The 20,193-nt window shown below is 42.4% G+C and overlaps 1 protein-coding gene across 5 annotated transcripts in view; it reads left to right on the top strand.

Annotated features, from left to right (window-relative positions):
* Positions 1–2,411: 2,411 nt before the first annotated feature.
* Positions 2,412–20,193, top strand: part of LOC309349290 (cadherin-19-like) — a 71,424-nt gene continuing 53,642 nt past the window's right edge. For 2 of the 5 annotated variants that reach the window (XM_081875094.1, XM_081875096.1), the window contains exon 1: positions 2,414–2,640. The gene's annotated coding sequence lies outside the window, so the exon portion shown is untranslated. Of the gene's footprint in view, positions 2,641–16,250; positions 16,335–20,193 lie in introns of all 5 variants that reach the window. The other 3 variants (XM_081875095.1, XM_081875099.1, XM_081875097.1) reach the window with 3 other exon arrangements.

Genomic DNA, 20,193 nt, shown 5'->3' with positions numbered 1-20,193 from the left:
AGAGCTAAATTTCCTTGCACACTGCATTCTATACAGTTTTTATGTTACAAAATTTTGCTAAAAGCTATCAGGCTGCCCGCCGGTGTCAATTGCCTTTCTCCTTCCTCTTTTCTCATGGCCAGTATTGCACAATTGAGTGAACTTTGGTCACAATGATCTTTTCCAAGAAAACTAAATTGAAATAATAGATGAAGGAGTAAAGACCAAAAGTGTATCAGAAATAACTAATTTCTGCAGTCCACTGAAAGGTCAAGCAGTTCCTTGTCATACTCCACATCCAGCAACAAGATTCCACTGTGATATTTTCCTAAGAGGTAGCCATGGTAGTCTGCTGAAGAAAAAACAGCAAAAAAATATTGTACAACCTTAAAATAAGACATTTGTGCACCTGACATAGGCAATGCATCTGATGAAGCAGACTCGAGCTCACAAAGCTTATGCCATAGTAAATTTATTTCTCTTTATGGTGCCACAAGGATCTTTGTTGTTTTTAAAATATTTGTGGTTGTCCATGTGTTTTGTGCTACTAGTAAAACCTTGTATATGTACCACACTTGCATCTTCATTTTATTTAGGAAACTACAATGAGCACTGAAATCCAATAAAATATAAAGGAAGAAAAATGTACTGCACAACTGATCGCCTATAGCAGGGGTCGGCAACCTAAGGCTCGTGGGCCAGTAGTAGCCCACAAGGCTTGTCTAACCGGCCCATGTGCATGGGCGCTCCTCCGACCTGGATGTGCACTGGAAATAGCATGTGCGCATGCATACGGGACAGAGAAGCGCATGCACACACACTATTTCTGGTGCACTTCCGGGTCAGAGGAGCACCAGAAATAGTGTGTGCACACGTGCACAGGCACTCCTCCAACCTGGAAGAATGCGCATGCCCACATGCTCTGGCCCATTCTCCGACAGACAGAGCGTTGACCAGCCCATCCTCCAATTAAGGTTGCCAACCTCTGGTCTATAGCTTTGGATATCCTCTTCTCAAACTGTTATGTGATCCATGATCCTAAATTCATTAAAAGTTCATGGGATGGGTGGGACAAAATGAAACCCTCCCCAAGGAACTATAAGGGGAATAAATTTCTCCAATTTGGGTGGTAGATGCTTATCTTAGGAAGAAGCCAATGACTTTCCATTTTTATTGCTTTAGTAACTTAAAACAAAAACAAAACAAAAAAACCAACCATGCCACTTACTGTGTTGCAAGACTCCCCCAACCCCAGCTTGCTATGAGCCACACTTCCTGGAATGCCTTGAAAGCAATGCCACATCATAGAACTGTAGAGTTGGAAGTGACACGAAGGGTCAAATAATCTAACCATCTGCAAACCCTCCTCCCACCCCCGCAGGTTGCATTGCATCAATCCCAATTTGTTCCAGGAAGCATAGCCAGCTGATGTAGTTTGGGCTCATTTCATAGCTTCCCATGGACGACACTTCTGGAAGGTAAGTGGAAATTGCCTTCCCAACATGTTGAAAGAATTTCTCTTTCCACATGCCAGAAAGTAGCAGAAAATCTGTCTTTGTTGTCACAGTGGGAGAATAATTTCAGGAAATTGGAAATAGAGATAGTAATGATAGTAACAAACTACTAATGTTCCAGGGCAGGTTACAACAATTACAGGTAAAAGGGTTAAGGTAAAGGACCCCTGGACAGTTATATCCAGTCAAAGGCGACTATGGGGTGCGGCGCTCATCTCGCTTTCAGGCCGAGGGAGCCAGCATTTGTCCACAGACAGCTTTCCGGGTCATGTGGTCAGCATGACTAAACTGCTTCTGGTGCAACAGAGCACCGTGATGGAAGTCAGAGCGCATGGAAATGCCATTTACCTTCCCGCTGCAGCGATACCTATTTATTTACTTACACTGGTGTGCTTTTGAACAATTACAACACAATATTGAAAACAGCTTATTACAATGTAGAACCATGAAAATAAGATGGGTCCTTAAAATATACATTACAAGTGTCAAAAGCTGGCAGAAATTAGGGTACAGAGCTCTATGAAAAGAATAAGGTAGGCATGATCCACTCAGAGACTGGGAACAGGAAGGATTATTTAAGAATTTATAGAAAAATATATTTAAGGAAGCAAAAGGGGAGTGCTGCAAAACCAGTCCTTTACTTCATATTACTTTATAGCTCCTGTAAAATGATCGATTGTTTTCTTAACATCTAAGTGGAGGGCATGTCTATTTCATTTGCAAAACACTCACACAGAAAATGACTCTTCTCTTTAACACATCTGGTACTTGCCAGTAAGTTCTTTTTCCAGAAGAGAGAGAGAAAGAAAAAGAAAGAAAATCCGTTTTCATTTTGCTCACTACATCCGTCTTGCTTCATTTCAATGCTGGGTTCAGCCTGAACTTCAGAGAAGCATTATGATGTTTTGCACAAAAGAGTCTATGTTTTACTAGGAACACCCAAAATAGCAAGCAGTAAGCAGTGACATACTGTGAGTTTTCAAATCCCAAAGCATAAGTGCCTTTTACTGGCAGGAAATTGTTTCTTCCCAAAGCTTTCAGAAGGCTCTGAAGTCAAAAGAACTTCTCCTTTCTTTCATCAGACGTTTAAGCCAATTTTTTTGTATTATTCATTCTTCAAAAGCTAGGAGGGCTTGGTGCCGCACAGGTAAGTTTTCAATACCTTTGTTTAAAAAAAGAAATATTTGTACTGGTTTTAATAAAAGAATAAAATCTAAAACGACTTCAAATGGGAGTTTTGGAAAGACCAACACTCTAGTTCTGAATACATTTACAGTACTTGGAATTGACATCTTTTGATTGAGGTGGACACTTTACACTTCAAAAAATGTGTTTTGGATCAGAGTGCAAATCTTCTTGTTGTTTACAACAATAGTAGCTTACAATCATACTGCTATTTATTTTCTCTCTAAGCAACCTGGTAAACTCGGTTATACATAGAAGTAGTGCTTTGTCTAAAGGGATCCATCAAGGTGGAGCCAGATGTGATAAAGTTGTACATATATTTCTTTGGCCTCATTGTCATTTGAAATCTATGAAGTGTTTTTAGGTTTTGGAAGCAGCATAAAAAAATCTGCGAAACATCTTTGAAGCAAATACAGTAATGGGATAAAAAAATAACCACATTTCATGATCATATCATCATTATCACAGCAATAAAACAAATGGTTTCTTTCCTGCTCAGGAGAGATAGAGAATGGGACTTTTCTGTAATTTCTCCAATATAAATATATTATTTTGTGCAAACTTGTTCAGATATTATTTTAAAAGTTTGGTAAATGTTGAATATATCACCAACAATGCAATCCTAAGCATATTTAGTCCAAAGAAGTCCAATTGATTTCAGTGGGAATTAGTTTTTAGTCACTGAGTATGTGTTTAGGATTAGTTTTCCTTAACTAAAGCTGCAGTCCTAAGCAAATCAACTCAGAAGTCCATTCCATTAAGCTGTTTCATAAGGGAAAAGTTTCTACAAAGATTTGTTAAAGCAGTTATCTATCTCTGGTCATAGAAGGCACCAAAATTTGATCAAAAAATACATAGAAACAATAGATTTGTTTTCATTCAGAGTATCTTCATTTGATTTTGTGGTACTGCAGAGTGTACAGTTCCCTGATTCCTTCAGAAACAGTTTCATAACTAATTTGTTCCATAATTCAGCACCTTACTACAACAGCGGTCAACCTCAGCAATTCATATTTCTCTTTCATTTTGGTTTATAGTTTCAAACAACGTGCTCAGATAGCCAAGACGTCTGAGACAAATTGCTATGAGTTTATTGAACTGCAGATTTGAAATTGTAGTATGCCATGAAAATATTACCACTAACACTTTCCTTTAGGAAAGAACTATTGAAAATCCTACCCAAATTGAAGCTGCAGGGATAGTTCTGGATTTATTTATATGCAAAAGTTGGTATTTTGCATGGGAGGAGGCAGAAATGTAACAGGAGAAAAAGTTCTATGTGTATACACAATGACCAGAAGTCTATAAATTAATGTAAATATGGCTTGCTCTAGAGTAAAGAAATATATGCATCTTGGAATATATTTTTTTATGAAAATCAATTTTTGATCATGCTGAATATACTGTTCAGTTTTTTAAAAATGTTTTTTTTTTTCATCTACAGCGTTATAATTCACAGGTTCAAAATGTTTTGCTTATGAGCAAAGAACCTGTTTTAATAATTTAATTTTTAAAAATTGTGATGGGAAAACTGTAGCTATAGTTACTCAGAAGTTTGAAGTTCATTGTATATTTTAAATGGTTTAACAAGGAGCAGTTGTTGTTTTCAAATATGCCTTTTACTGTCTTTTCTTGAACTTGTAGATAAATTGAATAAACTGAGTTCAAGAAAAGACTAACCTTATACTGAAGACAAGTGGAACATTAAAACCTTGAAGACAAAGACATAATTCAGCCAAAGTTCAATGTGTTCCACTTATTTCAATGAGGGAGAGAACTAAGCAAGTGGTCATTTTGATGGATTTTAGTTAACCCAAAAAGCACAAATAACTGAAACTCTTCAAAATAAGAGGCAGGAAGACACTGTGAATGGAGTTATAGGCCAAAATTCAGCTTAACCCTGGCCATACAAACAGAATGTTTCACCGTAAAATGGTAGCTCTTTACTCTACACCCACACACAAATAGTTTTCCTTTAAATTTTGAAAGATGAAGGGTTTTTATTTTATCTCTTTGACACTGTGAGATTATTTCAGCTACAGTATGTTTTTAGGTAGGTTGAAAATAGATTCCTGTTTCTCAAGGTGTCTAAAGCGGAAGAAATGGTCATAGCTCCATCAAACAAAATTACTTTTATGTTGAGAAAGATGAAAACACCAGCAGTTAAAAAAACCAACTTTTCCTCTCTTGAAACTTCTTTTCTGTTTGAAAACTCTTCTACATTTTAAGGCATGGTGGATGCTGTGTTTTATTTTAAAAAGATACTGACAGTTTCTGTATTTAAACACTTCAAGTAAAGCATACAATATTCGTACCGTTTGAGAGAACCAATTTGGAGCTGAATTGTGTCCTAATTTTACCAATGCCGATGAAAGAGAGAAAGAAAAGAATCGTAGCTCTTGTGTGTCTCTGAAGACTAGTTCACACATTCATGAACATAGCTTGTTTTTCTCATCACTTGAATGCTCAGTTATTGAAGCAGGTTCACATATGCATGTTTGCTTCTTAATTACTACAACATCACATATTGACATGTCCAAATACCTCTATTCTCAATGCACATCGATCAAGGGAGGGAAAGCTCTGTATTGCTTGCATATATTATTATATCTGTCCATAGCTCCCACATACGTAGCTGTATGAGTGGGAGACACTGATAAATGTTCAAATTATCATGCATAAACTGAGAGCAGAACCTAACATTATTTCAGTAAACTTGGATCCTTAGCTCCCGAATAGGAATTATGAATGGCCCACTGCAAATATAAAGCCAAGGACAGAATAATATTGCTTCACATAATGCTGAATGCAGTGTCTTACAATGGCGTCAGTTCTCACAATCAGCCACACACCATCAATCCGGTATATAGCAATGAAATGTCAAGAAATTAAGCTGTTGTACCAAATCTCGCTGGCCATAAATGAATATATGGACCTATATGTGTGAACTAGCTCAAAATGATCAGATGTCAGTGTAAGAATATTCCATTGTACTTCTCTTGCATTTACCAGACAAATGAGGAAGGAGTGAAAATGCACATATTGGCCACACCCTTAAGCACAAATAGGCCTTCCTGCTGCATCCATTGCTGCTGTTGTCATCCATCTGTCTCAGTGGACAATGTAAGAGTGCGCCTTTAGGGTAAACTCAAACTGCTGGTGAGTTACAGCAGCTGCTGTGGCTGTAGAGACTGATATGGGGGAGACATGTTTTATTGCAGGCGGGGCAGATGAAGGTGTCTGATTTTGCTGCTATAGGTGTGCCATGGTGTTTCTGCTCTCTGTACTTCCCCCAGCAGTCATTCTTCTTCTTCTCACTGCTGTTAATACATGACCTGTCTGTCTCCAGGCACTGCGATCATCCACAAGGAATTCCCACATGGCAAGGATAATGTTGTCAGCATTCATTTCACATAGACAGCTTTGTTATGCAGAGAGCTGGTCTGTCAATGGGCCTGGTGCCTGAAGCCAGCTCCCTGGAGAGCACATGCTGGGAATGTGCACTTGGGAGAGTACATCTTTGTTTTGAGACTCTGTCCTGCCATGTTTGACATGGCCATTCATTGACAGCCATCCCTTCAGCCGAAGTGTGAAGGGCTCCTATATATGCACTGTACATATGTAGATGTGCAGGCCTTTACTAATCCAATGGTAGCTGTGTTAGAGGAGGTTTGTGAGTGTACATCTGTACTCTTCACTCTTCCACAGGGCATGTGGCCAGGATATGGCATTGGGGACAAACATGTGACCAGGCGGAGTACTGTGGGCAGGCATTCTGCATCAGCCACACATGTATGCAATGGCTTTTCAGGCATCAAGTGATCAATGTGTTTGTATGAATCAGTCCTCAGACAGGACATTTTTACATTCTTTCCGTTGGCTACAGGTAGTCGTCTTAAATTAGGGCCAATCCACAAGGCCACAGAGTGTATGACTGGTTTATTTTCTTTGTTTAGCTGTCTTTCTAAATTCACTTTAGCTACAGAATGGTGAGTGAGTTGCTATCTGGATTATGGTGGCATTGCCATCAGTCAACCAGTTTTTTGAGAGTTCCCTGTGTCACACCAATTAGAAGAAGTCCTTACATAACCTGTTTGCTGTCCTAACCCCTTTACTTAGTTCCATACATTGATATACTAAAGGACAACATGGAGCTTTTGCTGGAAAGCAAGAGACAATTGAAGTGCAAGCAAACACATCTTTGATAGCTTACTCTGTGCGATAGGTAAGGAATCTAGGTATGAATTGTGAGATTAAGGAATCTAGGTATGTGAGATAAGGATGTGAGATAGATATGTGAGATTAAGGAATCTAGGTAATTGTGAGATAAGGAATCTAGGTATGAATTGTGAGAGTTGTGAGATTAACAGTGCAATCCAAATTTAAGATCTGCTTCAATGAGAAAGTTTGGAATAAGCAGATCTTGGTCTGTCCTGGCTCAAGTCATCTTGGCTGAACTGGAGCTATGCTGGTGGAACTTAAGCCGACAGAATTTATGCCATTGTAAATTCCCTAATGTTATGCATTAGCAAGGTTTTTGTGCCAAGTGCTCTTCAGCTGACACTATTGCTGCTGCCACTGAGTTAGAGAAAGCCATCTTGTAATTAATCAGATAGATGATACTCCTCAAGCAGAGAATAGCTGATAAAATTATGTGGAAAACCCAACAAGACTTAGAATAACAGCATCAGAAAACAAACCAAAAACTGACCAATGCTGTTGTACAGGAAGCAAAAATCATACTCAGAGAACTGAACACAAAGTGTGTTTACCAGTGGTTCCTCGTCATCCTGGAAATAAGTGACAAGAGGGGTGCCACAGGATTCTGTCCTGGGCCCACTGTTGTTTAATATAATTATAAGCAACTTGGATAAAGGAACTGAGGGGATGTTAATCAAATTTGCAGATGACACAACTGGTAGAGGGTAGCCAATGCCACAGAAAACAGAACCAGGATACAAGATGAATTTAGCAGATTAGAGAACTGCCCTTAAACTAACAAAATGAATTTCAATAGAATCAAATGTAAGGTTTTGCATCTTCATCTTTCTGAGGACTGCAATATATACATGGATCATCAATTAGATAGTTCAAAAGCATCTTATTTTCTGTCATTAACATATTTGTGTGTGTAGACACAGAAAGCTGAACAATCAACACAGTTTACATCTGCATAGCATTTCCAAAAGCTCCTCATGGATTTCAGGAGTCACTTTTTTTAGGAAAATGATCAGGTATTCCAGCTATCTAATGATGTAGCATTTGAATCCAATTTAATTTATATGTTAAATGTGTTGTAAGGAACCGTGAAGTGGTCTGTTAAGGACTCCCCTCTATTCAGAGGCGGAGCTAGCTGTGCACCCACCTTGCCTCCCACGGGGGCGGGATGAGCATCCAAGGGGGCACCGCCCATGGTGAACGTCCTGTAGAAAATGTGAGAACAACAGCTTCTGCCAGAGAAAAGTTTAGTTCCACCCCAACATAAAATTTCAAGTTTCAAATTGAGATGAATGCCATTGTATTTTCTTTCTTGTAAAAATAAATAAATAAAATGCTGAATGAAATAGAATGAATATTTCAATCAACCTTTTATCTTAATTTTTATACATCTATATCATCTATCTTTTATCTATTTATCTAATTAATGACTGCTTTTTAATTTGTAATTTTAAAGCTCATATGCATGAACTAATTTCCCCTTTTGTTCAAGCAATAAAATGGTCACAACAGATTGCTCTTACCTAAACTATAAGTCTGTATAAAGCACTGCCTTCTTTCATAAACTCAGGGTTAAATCTACATTGTTCCAAACTACCTTGGCATTCAACTCAATTTAAGGCTATTCTGAATGCAAGTATAATTGGTTTCCACTAATAATATTTTATTTTTTTCTATCCTTCTTTGTTCTCTTCTGCATAAAATAGCATAAAACTATTACAAAGCTATTTAAGTGTGAGCCATACTTAAAACATAAAACAATATAACAAAATGCATAAAAGACAATGTCTCCTAAAATTCACCATGAACAAATAGCATTTAGAGTATGCACTGCAAAGTGCAGTGTTTTTATGTGTTACATAGCAATCATAAAGCTACTTGTCTTGGGTTAGTTCCACTTGACTTATGTGAAACAGTCCAGTACATACCTCACACCAGGAATGAAGAATTGGAAAATCAAGCATTTGGGTAACACATTGTCAGAAATTATTATTTGCTATATAAATAAATAAAACCAAACCAAACAAATGTAGGCAGATACAATCTGTTCAGGCAGGCAAGAAATCTCCTCTGTCTACCTCTGAACCAAAGATGAATTCACACAGGTGTGCTCATAGGCAAACAGCATCTTCCATTAAAGACTTAGAATGACAATGTTCACAGGCGCACCTAGATTTAATCTGAAGTCTCAATTGCCATAACCTTTGACAGGAGATGTTTGTGGGGAGGTCTTACAGAATGGTCCAACAGAAACAGAAATAAGCTTCTCCAGGCCAATTCTGAATTAAGGACCAAGGATCAAGTCTAATTCAGTCTAAATTGCATGTTTGGGGTTAGGCCCATTACAATCTGAATCCATGGGAGCTTGCCTGATCCTACTAGGGAGAATCAATGGGCTGATTGTGACCAAGCTTTGAGCTATTTTATTCTGCTTATTCTAGTGATTATGATTTATTATTACAAGCCAAATAGAGTCAGAGATCTAAATTTAAAATAACAGACCCTCCAAGTGTCCCTATTTTCCAGGGACATCCCTGATTTAGAGAAGCTGTCCCAGTTTCTGATTGATCCCGGAATGGCCTAATCCCTGTAATATTATTGTTATGGATAGGGGAATGATCACTCACTACAAAAGTGTGACTAACCATAAACACTTTATATTACAGAAAAGTACTGTAGTTCCATTTTATGGGCATTCCAATTCTTTAAAGTTATTTGAGAATATTTCTATTTAGATGTATTAATATTCTTCCTAATGATGAATTGTACTTTTTCTTTTTCCTAGTCCTTTTACATCTCTGCCTAGGGGATCATTTCTTTCTTTCTTTCTTCAGGAGTATTGTTACTCTTCCCTTTCCCTTTCACTTTCCCTTTCTAGTTTTATCATCATGTGTAAAGTGATATGTGCTCAACTCGAGCTCATTATATTTATTTTACTAACAAAATCAGCCTTACTTTCAAGAATTGCCATACAGTGCTTATCACAATCCCTCACCTAGGCGAGAACTTGGTCATCAGGCTCTATTTCCACTTTCCTTGTTTCCAGAAGCCAAGTCCAAGGTTAGCTGTTTGTCTGAGCCAAGAAAATACCATTATTTTCTGTTATTTAGTTCTGACACTTTCCCTTCCAGATATCGCATTGTATAATTCAGACTGTTTCACATCATGCACATTTCAACATAAGAGAATAAAATGCATCAAAATAAATGGGACATTTCATGACACACAAATGTGATGCATCAAATATTTTTCAAGCAAATTTTCCTCTCTGTCATACCACTTTTTCATTTATTTGGTCTCCAAAAATTGTATTTGTGAACTGAAGCAGAGAGAATCAGGTTACATAGCCTCATTAGCATTAAAAACTGGAAGCACCAGCATTAGCCTTGCTGTTATTGCCCTTTCCAACCTTTTTTTCTGTGTGCAGAGTTTCAAAGTGAGCATGTCTACTGTGTGAAAGGGGTTTGTGGAAGGGGTTGGTTAATTATAAACATAAAGCCATAATGAATGAAAAATGCACTGTGTTCTCCAATTCTGCCAGATAGAAAAGAGAGAGTTCTGAATTGTTTTTTTCCGGTTCATCTATCATGACTTCTTGATTGCCTGTCAAACTCCAACCTCTATCCCAGCCAGCACAGAGCAATCAAAATGTTAACCGTTTTAAAGAACAGAAATCTATTTAGGATTTATTAATATTTTAATCCTGCAAATGCAGTGGCTCCATTAGCATCAAATTTGTTTTAAAGTTGCTATAATCTCTGGAATCAAGAACACTGGCTGGTAGTCAACCAAGTAATTGTGTGAGTGGAAGAACTTCCCCTTGTGCAATGGGACTTCTGCCTCTACCCTGGGCATAGGCAAACTCAGCCCTCCAGATGTTTGGGGACTACAGCTCCCATCATCCCTGACCACTGGTCCTGTTAGCTAGGGATGACGGGAGTTTTAGTCCCAAAACATTTGGAGGGCCGAGTTTGCCTATGCCTGCTCTACCCCCTCCCATTCCTCCTAAATCTGTTCTTTGGGTTCCCACTGCCTTCCAAAGGAGATCTAAGGATGGTGCAGGACATGTGCAGGGGGAGGATGGGAGAAGTCCTGTTGCACAAGGGGATGCCGTTCCACTTCTGCAGTTATTTAGTTTAATACCACCCAATATGGAAGCAACCCAGTGAAATAAATCATAATACTTACAATGGTAAACCTTTGGCCTGCCGGGCTGGGATCTATGAGTCAAGGGATCTGGCTTCAGTGAACAAGTCACCTTCATTATGCATGTTTTTGAAAAGTGAGAGAGGGTGTGCGGGGGAAAGAACAGTCAGTAGTCTTGTTTTTGTCATGAAGATCTTGCGAACAAAGCACCTGATGAAATCTGTCTCCGTGTACCATATTGGCCCAAATACAAGCCGCACCCACAAATAAGTTGCACCTTTAAAATTCAAGGGGGGGAAAAGAAAAAAAAGAAAATACCAGAATATAAGCCACTCGCCGTGTGTGTCTGTCTAAGGTGCTTTCTCACGCACGCTCTTCACATCCCCTCCAGGCCGGTTCCTCCTAGCAAGCAGCACAGGCACACACTCTCCCACCACCACCGCTCCTGCTCCTGCCTTGGCTTCTTGTCTTCCCTATCAGCTCAAGGCGTCCAGGCATCACTGGAGAGAAAGACTGAAGGACAGGGAAATGGAGGAGCCCGCCGTTAATGGGAGAAGTGGGAGCGCTCCCCAAAGAGGAGAACAAACTTGGGCCGCTCATGAGGGGAAGTTTCTCTCTCCCCTCTCATACAACACCCGCCCTGCCCCACTCACTTGTGGCCCCACTTCTTCCCTGCCACCCTCTACCTCACGGGCTGCTGTGGTTTGACCACAGCAATTTTTGTAAGGTCGCAAATTTAAGCCACACTTTTTAACTTTTCACTGTTGTAGTTTGGAAAACAAGTGCGGCTTATATATATGGGCCAGTACAGTATTAATCAAGTTCATACAAGAGTTCATTCACTAAAGACTCTCCTCCCTGAAAGAGAGGGGAGTGGTTGTGGGCGGGAGCCTGAACACCGCCCCTAGCAGGGGGCATAGCCCCCTGCCTCCAGCTCACCTGGCTGGCGCTCACGCCCCCCCCGGTGGCCGTCCAACCAGGTGCCGTGGGGGGGGGGCGTGTCCAGCAGCCTTGATGCGGAGGGGGAACTTCAGACAGCTGAGGGGGACAAACTGTCAGGCAAAAGACGCACCAAGAAGAAGCACGTTTGTAAGAAGAGCAAGTTGAAAACGGGCAACATGGAAGAAGAGTCAGAACAGCCTATGTGCCTTATGGGGGGCCGCCACCGTTAGCTATGATAAAAGTCCTGAAGGAAGGCTTCCAGGATCCCGCTAGCACACTGGGATCAATTTGAAAAGGGCATCTGGTCGGTGGCGGTCATCCCGTATGTTGAGAAGAAACCATTAGATTCTCATCGCATGGGTAAGCCGGACTTAAGAAGGGAGCCAAAGCGCAAGGTGTGTTGGAAATTCAATAAGGGGTCATGCCAAGGCAGTCTGGTAAGTATCCGCACGAATGCGAGAGGTGTGCAGGGGTACACCCAGCTGCAGCGTGTTACAAAGAGAAGCAGCCCTTTCGGGGAGGTCGGGGGTTCCACCATTCTAGCTCCAGAGGAGCCCCCGCAGCAGGGAACAGACGATAGGGACCCTCCGGGTCTAGCATTTTCACTGATCCAGCTCCCTCCTCTCCGCAACCTCTTGTCTAGCTATCCAGATGGAAGCGCAGTATCCTTTCATTGGAAGGGTTTTGTCAGAGGGTTTCAGAATACCAGTAACCAACTCTTTAATTGCAAAGGATTTCCCCTAACCAGATGTCAGTAAGGGAAAGGCTTGAGGCTGCAGAAAAAGAAAATAGCTAAGGAAGTGGCCGCAGGGAGAGTGGCTGGTCCATTCGTCCCCCCTATCCCAAACCTGCATATCTTGCCCCTTGGTATTGTACCCAAAAAGACCCATGGTGAGTTTAGATTAATCCACAACCTTTCTTACCCTAAGGGTCTCGCTCTCAGATGTCTCGCTTCCGGTGGCTAGCACCTGGAGCTCATGGGCTTCAGGTCAGGGATATTGGGGCTTTTGCCTAGCGTGCCACCCACCACGGATTACATTCTGCAATACCTTTCCCATCTTGACGATTTGGGACGGGACCCCAAAACTTTAAAGATACACGTAATCGCCATCAGTTTCTTTGCTAGAGCCATGTTTTCCTCTGACCTGTGCAGTGACTTCCTGATCCGCAGAGCTATTGAGGTTTGGGGCAGGCTACAACCCCCCTAGAGCCGTAAGCCAATTTCTTACGGGCTGCTATCTCAGATACGCACAAAGCTTAGGTCATTCTGCTGGGCCAAGTTCGAGGCCCGCCTCTTTTCCGCAGCATATGCGATCGCCTTCTTTGGCACCTTGAGGGTTGGTGAAGTGGTAGCCGAGGTTAACGCAAGTGGGAGGAACTGCAGTTGACCGAAGCTAGCATGACTGTGTGCATACGTCAATCCCAAACAGACCAGGCAGGTAGGGGTTCCCTCATAAAACTTACAGCTTCAGTGCAGCGGGGCCCACGCCCGGTCAAAGACACTAGATGGTACCTTTACCTCAGACTGCCCGGTCCTGGCCCGGTCCTGGTTCACGAGGATGGGTCACCTTTGTTGAGACACCAATTCATAAGGGCACTCCGCAAAGTTATTGATGCCTGTGGTTCATCTTCCCAGGATTATGCGGCACACTCATTCAGGATTGGCGCCGCCACAACAGCTGCACGCTTGGGCCTGCCAGTGGATAAGATTAAGGAAATGGGCTGGTGGAATCCGACGCTTATAAAGGCTACATTCGTTAGAATGCGCCCTGCTCCTTTACCTCTACTTATCCGTAATTTTCTTTTCTTTTTCTTCTCTCTCCTTTATTTTCAGCCGTTCTCAGAAGTGTCTGGATTTGTGGCCATGGTATAGTCCATTGGCCCACGTACGGTCAGTTAGCTGTGGCCTCACCCCTAACCTCGGATTGCTACCTGAAGTGCGAGTTTCCTGGTTTTCGAGATGAGGCATTGCTTATGCCATTGCTGAGAGGGAGAGTTGCCGCGTTTGGCCCTCCTGACAGCCACCTGGAGTGCGAGTTTCCTGGTTTTCGTGACGAGGCATTGCTTATGCCATTGCTGAGAGGGGGAGTTGCCACGTTTGGCCCTCCTGACAGCCACCTGGAGTGCGAGTTTCCTGGTTTTCGTGACGAGGCATTGCTTATGCCATTGCTGAGAGGGGGAGTTGCCATGTTTGGCCCTCCTGACAGCCACCTGGAGTGCGAGTTTCCTGGTTTTTGTGACGAGGCATTGCTTATGCCATTGCTAAGAGGGAGAGTTGCCACGTTTGGCCTTCCTGGAGTGCGAGTTTCCTGGTTTTCGTGACGAGGCATTGCTTATGCCATTGCTGAGAGGGAGAGTTGCCACGTTTGGCCCTCCTGGCAGCTATCTGGAGTGCGAGTTTCCTGGTTTTCGTGACGAGGCATTGCTTATGCCATTGTTGAGAGGGAGAGTTGCCACGTTTGGCCCTCCTGGCAGCTATCTGGAGTGCGAGTTTCCTGGTTTTCGTGACGAGGCATTGCTTATGCCATTGCTGAGAGGGAGAGTTGCCGCGTTTGGCCCTCCTGACAGCCACCTGGAGTGCGAGTTTCCTGGTTTTCGTGATGAGGCATTGCTTATGCCATTGCTGAGAGGGGGAGTTGCCACGTTTGGCCCTCCTGACAGCCACCTGGAGTGCGAGTTTCCTGGTTTTCGTGACGAGGCATTGCTTATGCCATTGCTGAGAGGGGGAGTTGCCACGTTTGGCCCTCCTGACAGCCACCTGGAGTGCGAGTTTCCTGGTTTTTGTGACGAGGCATTGCTTATGCCATTGCTAAGAGGGAGAGTTGCCACGTTTGGCCTTCCTGGAGTGCGAGTTTCCTGGTTTTCGTGACGAGGCATTGCTTATGCCATTGCTGAGAGGGAGAGTTGCCACGTTTGGCCCTCCTGGCAGCTATCTGGAGTGCGAGTTTCCTGGTTTTCGTGACGAGGCATTGCTTATGCCATTGTTGAGAGGGAGAGTTGCTGCGTTTGGCCCTCCTGACATCCTTATCAGCAGAAGAAGTGTGGACTTGTTGTGGCACATAAAGAGAGATTTGGATGAGGTGGCTGCCTTGTGTCCCAGAACAACGGTGTTCTGGTCCTCCTTCCTGAAGAGAATTGTATGACGCAGTGTGCAGAACTGTATGGCCATTGAAAAATCCAGGAAACTCTTAAATCGTGCAATAGCCTGTTGGGTGCACTTTTTGTATGGCCGAGTCATTTATCATGACCGTATCCGGATCGGCGACCAAGCCTTATACCGGAATGACGGTGTCCACCTATCGGATCTGGGGACCGACAGTTGGTTAGCTAGTGTCAGCAAATGCATCTGGGATTGGTTACAGCTTTGAGGGTATTGGCGGCGAGCCTTTCGGCTCGGGTGGCGGTTAGGCATTGGAATAATGTGCTGTGGTGTGTCGAAGTGCTAGGTGTGGCCATTGCCTATGCCTCCAATGTTTAGGGGTATTCCGTTAAAGGAATCTGGCGGTCGTGTATTCTGTCTGATGCCTGCTTGGCGGGAGGCCATGGCACGACCCTCGGTGACAGCAGGGGTGAGCCTATAGTTGGATTAGCATCAACAGGTGATGAACCCCTGGTGAATAAACCCACTTGTTTCGCGATCCAATGCCTAAGCCAATACCTTTTCATTGCTGTAATTAATAAAGTTGTGGCCTTTTCTAGCCCATTAACCTTATATCACGTGTCCCTGTGTCTTCTTTTCACGTCGTGGTGGTCGGGTCCTCGAACCACAATACTAACTTTTTCACTCCATGCCCATTTCATTGTATGTGTGTGTGTTTGTGTATTTCTTTATGCATATCCTGAGTGTGTCTACATCTATTCATCCTTGTGATGGGTATATATTGTATATCCAGTGGCACAGGGCAATCAATATATTCTTTACCACATACTAAGAATGCAGACTGCTCCACAGGGACTTTATCTCAACTGGATTTTATCACTGAGAGAAAGAAGGCAGAAACACTTAGCACTGTTTCATAAAAATATGTTATATATGCATATACAGATTGAGAGAGTTATCAAGGAGGCGGGGAAGCAAATGCAGAGGCAGCATGAATTTTTAAAGCGATATTAGTATCGTGACCCCCATAGACTCTCTCCGTGTCTCTTGTGGAAGCTTTCAAGGACTCTCATTGTTGTTATTCCATTGCATATGGACTCTGGACAGCTCAGCAGATTTATAGAGAAGTAGAAACATCTCTCTTTCCTTTTCGTTCTGGGTTGCAGAAGGAAGAGGACCCCAGAGTGAAAGCCCCAGACATCTGCTGTTCCCAAGGGCCTGTATTGAGATATGTACCCTGAATAAGCATGGTAAGATGTGATACTGGAAGCCAATGAAATATGGGTGTGATACAATGCCTAGTATTTCCTCATCTCTGTCTCTTTGCCACTCATATATTTATACAGTGGTACCTTGGTTTACAAACTTAATCCATTCCAGAAGTCCGTTCTTAAACCGAAACCATTCTTAAACCAAGGTGTGCTTTCCCTAATGAGGCCTCCCACCGCCAGTGCCCTTCCACCGTCTGAATTCCATTCTTAGACCAAGGTAAAGTTCTCAAACTGGGACACTATTTCCGGTATTGTGGAGTTTGTAAACCGAATCGTTCTTAAACCGGACTGTTCTTAAACCAAGGTACCACTGTATATAATAGTGCAAGAAAACATGTAAATGTATCACGGTTACCACAGTTCATAAACAGGCAAGCACAATATCATATTGTGGCCAAGGGGAGAAAAGCTCATTCTCATTCATGACTGTTGGAACATAAGACAACCTCTCTGGCATGAAGTGGAAGTGTTTGGAGGGTGATGGTTTTACATTATGTAAACAGAGTTGATAAATGGAAACCAAATTTTGTCAAACTTCTCATGTTTTACCACTCCCTTTACTCTATGATGACAGCTTAAGTGTTCATAAAGTGCTATGTCCCACACTCAGCACCACTGAAGGCCCATTTTGGGTTTTCAGTGTTTGAGAGGAATGGCATTTGTGATGGATTGTGGGGTTTGTTGAACTATCCACTGGAAAGAGTGCTAGCAGGGCGTCAGGGATAAGGGGCTAGGTTGAAATTTGAAGGAATTTAAGGTACCTGACCCCAAAACTATGACTACCCTTTTATTGCCATCTGCTCCCTACCATTTTTAAAAATTTTAATATTTGCCAATAAACTGAATTCACAGAAGGAAAGGAAAATCCATCCTAAACCCAATATAGGGTGGAATTGTATCCTGGCCACTCCACACCTCTTGCTGTAATTATGTGGACTATGGATTGATAATCACTGACACATAGACAATGCTAAGTGATAGCAAATACAGCCAAATAGCTCTGGCACTTCTGAACAACCGTGGCTGAATATCTTTTCAAAGGGAAGAAGCAATTCAAAACAGCTAAGAAAATAATGCCCATGTAAATAAATCTGCATAAGGATGCAAACCATATTCAGCATCCTGATTAAATCATGAATAGTGATGAGGAAGTACCGAGGGACAGTGGAATCTTGGCATTCTTCCAGCAGTTAATAACCACATTGCCATTCAGAAGCAGTCAGAAATAGTATTGCTCTAGTCTCCGAGAGTCAAATGCCTTGATTTGGAACTAAGAAAATGATTAGTGATGTTGACAAAATTCATAATTGCCTGGTTTGCTGCACAAATTTGTCCAGCTCAAAGTGCTCAGCTGCATTAGGAATTGCAGGTTTCTATTCCACCCCGCCCCCGCCCCCGCCCCCGCCCCCGAGACGTTGTTTCCTGACTTGGAATGTTAAATGAGGTTCTGCATGTGGGTGCTCAGCAGGATTTGCCTATTAACAACTTACTCTTAGGACTTGCCAATCGGAAGGTCGGTGGTTTGAATCCCCGTGACAGGGTGAGCTCCCGTTGTTCGGTCCCTGCTCCTGCCAACCTAGCAGTTCGAAAGCATGTCAAAGTGCAAGTAGATAAATAGGTGCCACTCCGGCGGGAAGGTAAACGACGTTTCCGTGTGCTGCTCTGGTTCGCCAGAAGCAGTTTAGTCATGCTGGCCACATGACCTGGAAGCTGTACACCGGCTCCCTCAGCCAATAAAGTGAGATGAGCGCTGCAACCCCAGAGTTGGTCACAGCTGGACCTAACGGTCAGGGGCCCTTTACCTTTACCTTGTTAACGGCTGTGAGTAACAACAACACCACCACTTTGGGTGGCTTCCAACAAAATATTAAAAATACAGTAATCCATCAAACATTAAAAGCTTCCCTAAAGAGGGCTGCCTTCAGATGTCTTCTAAAAGTCTGGTAGTTGCTATTCTCTTTGACATCTGGTGGGAAGGTGTTCCACAGGGTGGGTGCCACCACCAAGAAGGCCCTCTGCCTGGTTCCCTGTAACATGGCTTCTCACAGTGAGGGAACCGCCAGAAGGCCCTCAGCGATGGACCTCAGTGTCTGGGCTGAAAGATGGGGGTATACTGGGTATACTGGGCTGAGGCCATTTAGGGCTTTAAAGGTCAGCACCAACACTTTGAATTTTGTGACAAAAAGGAGTGTCATGATGAAACCACCTGACTGCTAGGGCTGGGTTAAGCCATGTGGTTGCCGGAAGCAATGGACAAGATAGCCCCCTCTCCCCTAATTCTCATGCACAGAAGTTGTCTGGACTAGCAACTAAATATTTTTCCAGCACTAGCAAAGAGAGTGTCCTCTGCTGTAGCTGCAGAAAGCCTGCTGATTGCAAAACAGGCCGTGTAGCACACCCAACACTTCCTCTTGCACTCATGCAACAAATTCACTTAAAAAATAAAATGGATTTTTATTTTTTTGCAGTTTGAAAAATGACAGGGAAATGTTTTGAAAAATGTGGGATGGACAAATGATTAGCTGGAAGTCAGGTCAAGGAAATAAGAATGAATGATTATTGCCATATAACCACCCCATCAACCGATAAGTATGAATGCTCAGTAAAGACAGGACATAGTCAAAGCACTGCATCAGCTTTTTGCAAGCAAATCAGCATGAATGCTGTGTGAACAGGTCATTGGATGGAGTCCTTACTCTGTTATGCCTTTCATAAATATGGGTGTGACTCACATTCTAGTTACTTGGAACAACTATGTCTGCCAGAGTTCTTTTTATCTCATATTATTGAGACAAATATGCTTAAGAAGAGCGAATTCCCATAGTAGGAACACCTGAGTCTCAATATTAACTCATTATAAAAAAATAGTAAGGGCAACAGAAGCAAAGATTGGCATGCACTCCCTTTTTATAAGTCTCAGCACAATGTAGATATATTTGTTCAATTGAGTACAAGGACTGAGACACATAAATAAAACACATTTGCCACAGTTATTAAATACCTACAAAATGAATGCAATTTGGCATAATATCCAATTTTCAGATAAATATTCCACCCCTATACCCTTTCCCTGCTTAGCTTAGTGGTTGCATTCAGATGCAATTTGACTGGAAAAGAATTTTGCTGTGTTCAAGCATAATCTGCATGGAAGAGAAAGTGATAATTATTCATGAATCAAACAAGCACACTTCTAAATCAGAAGCATAATCAAATACATTAAGCTGCTTCTTTTCCCCCCAGATTTGAATGGCTGCTGACAAGAGCAGTGTAAACCAGGAGGGATTTGGCCGTGAGCACTTTTCTAGGTATAAAGCTGCAGTTATAAGGTCTGTGCATAAGCTCCTTTGTGTAGCTTTTGTGAGGCACTGCATCAGTCACAGTGCGGACTTGGCAAGCAAATGTTGTAAGCATCCCATTTCTTCAAAACTGGTGTTTAAACATTAAGGATGGCATTCAACTCATAGCAGTTCTGTTGAAAATAATGATTATGACTAAGCTGAGTGCCAGTCCCCCAACAACAGCATTAGTACAGTGGTACTCAGGTTACAGGATGCTGGTGGTGCTGTGTTAAACCACAGAGCCTAGGACTTGCCGGCTCCCTCGGCCAATAAAGCGAGATGAGCGCCGCAACCCCAGAGTCAGCCACGACTGGACCTAATGGTCAGAGGTTCCTTTACCTTTACCTCAGGTTACAGGTGCTTCAGGTTACAGACACTTCAGGTTACAGACTCCGCTAACCCAGAAATAGTACCTCTGGTTAAGAACTTTGCTTCAGGATGAGAACAGAAATCATGCAGCAGTGCAGCGGGAGGCCCCATTAGCTAAAGTGGTGCTTCAG

The sequence above is a fragment of the Podarcis erhardii genome (genome assembly GCF_964252035.2).
Source record: "Podarcis erhardii genome assembly, chromosome: 8".
NCBI lineage: Eukaryota > Metazoa > Chordata > Lepidosauria > Squamata > Lacertidae > Podarcis > Podarcis erhardii.
The sequence above is the reverse complement of the archived record's forward strand: the minus strand, read 5'-3'. Positions and strand labels throughout refer to the sequence as shown.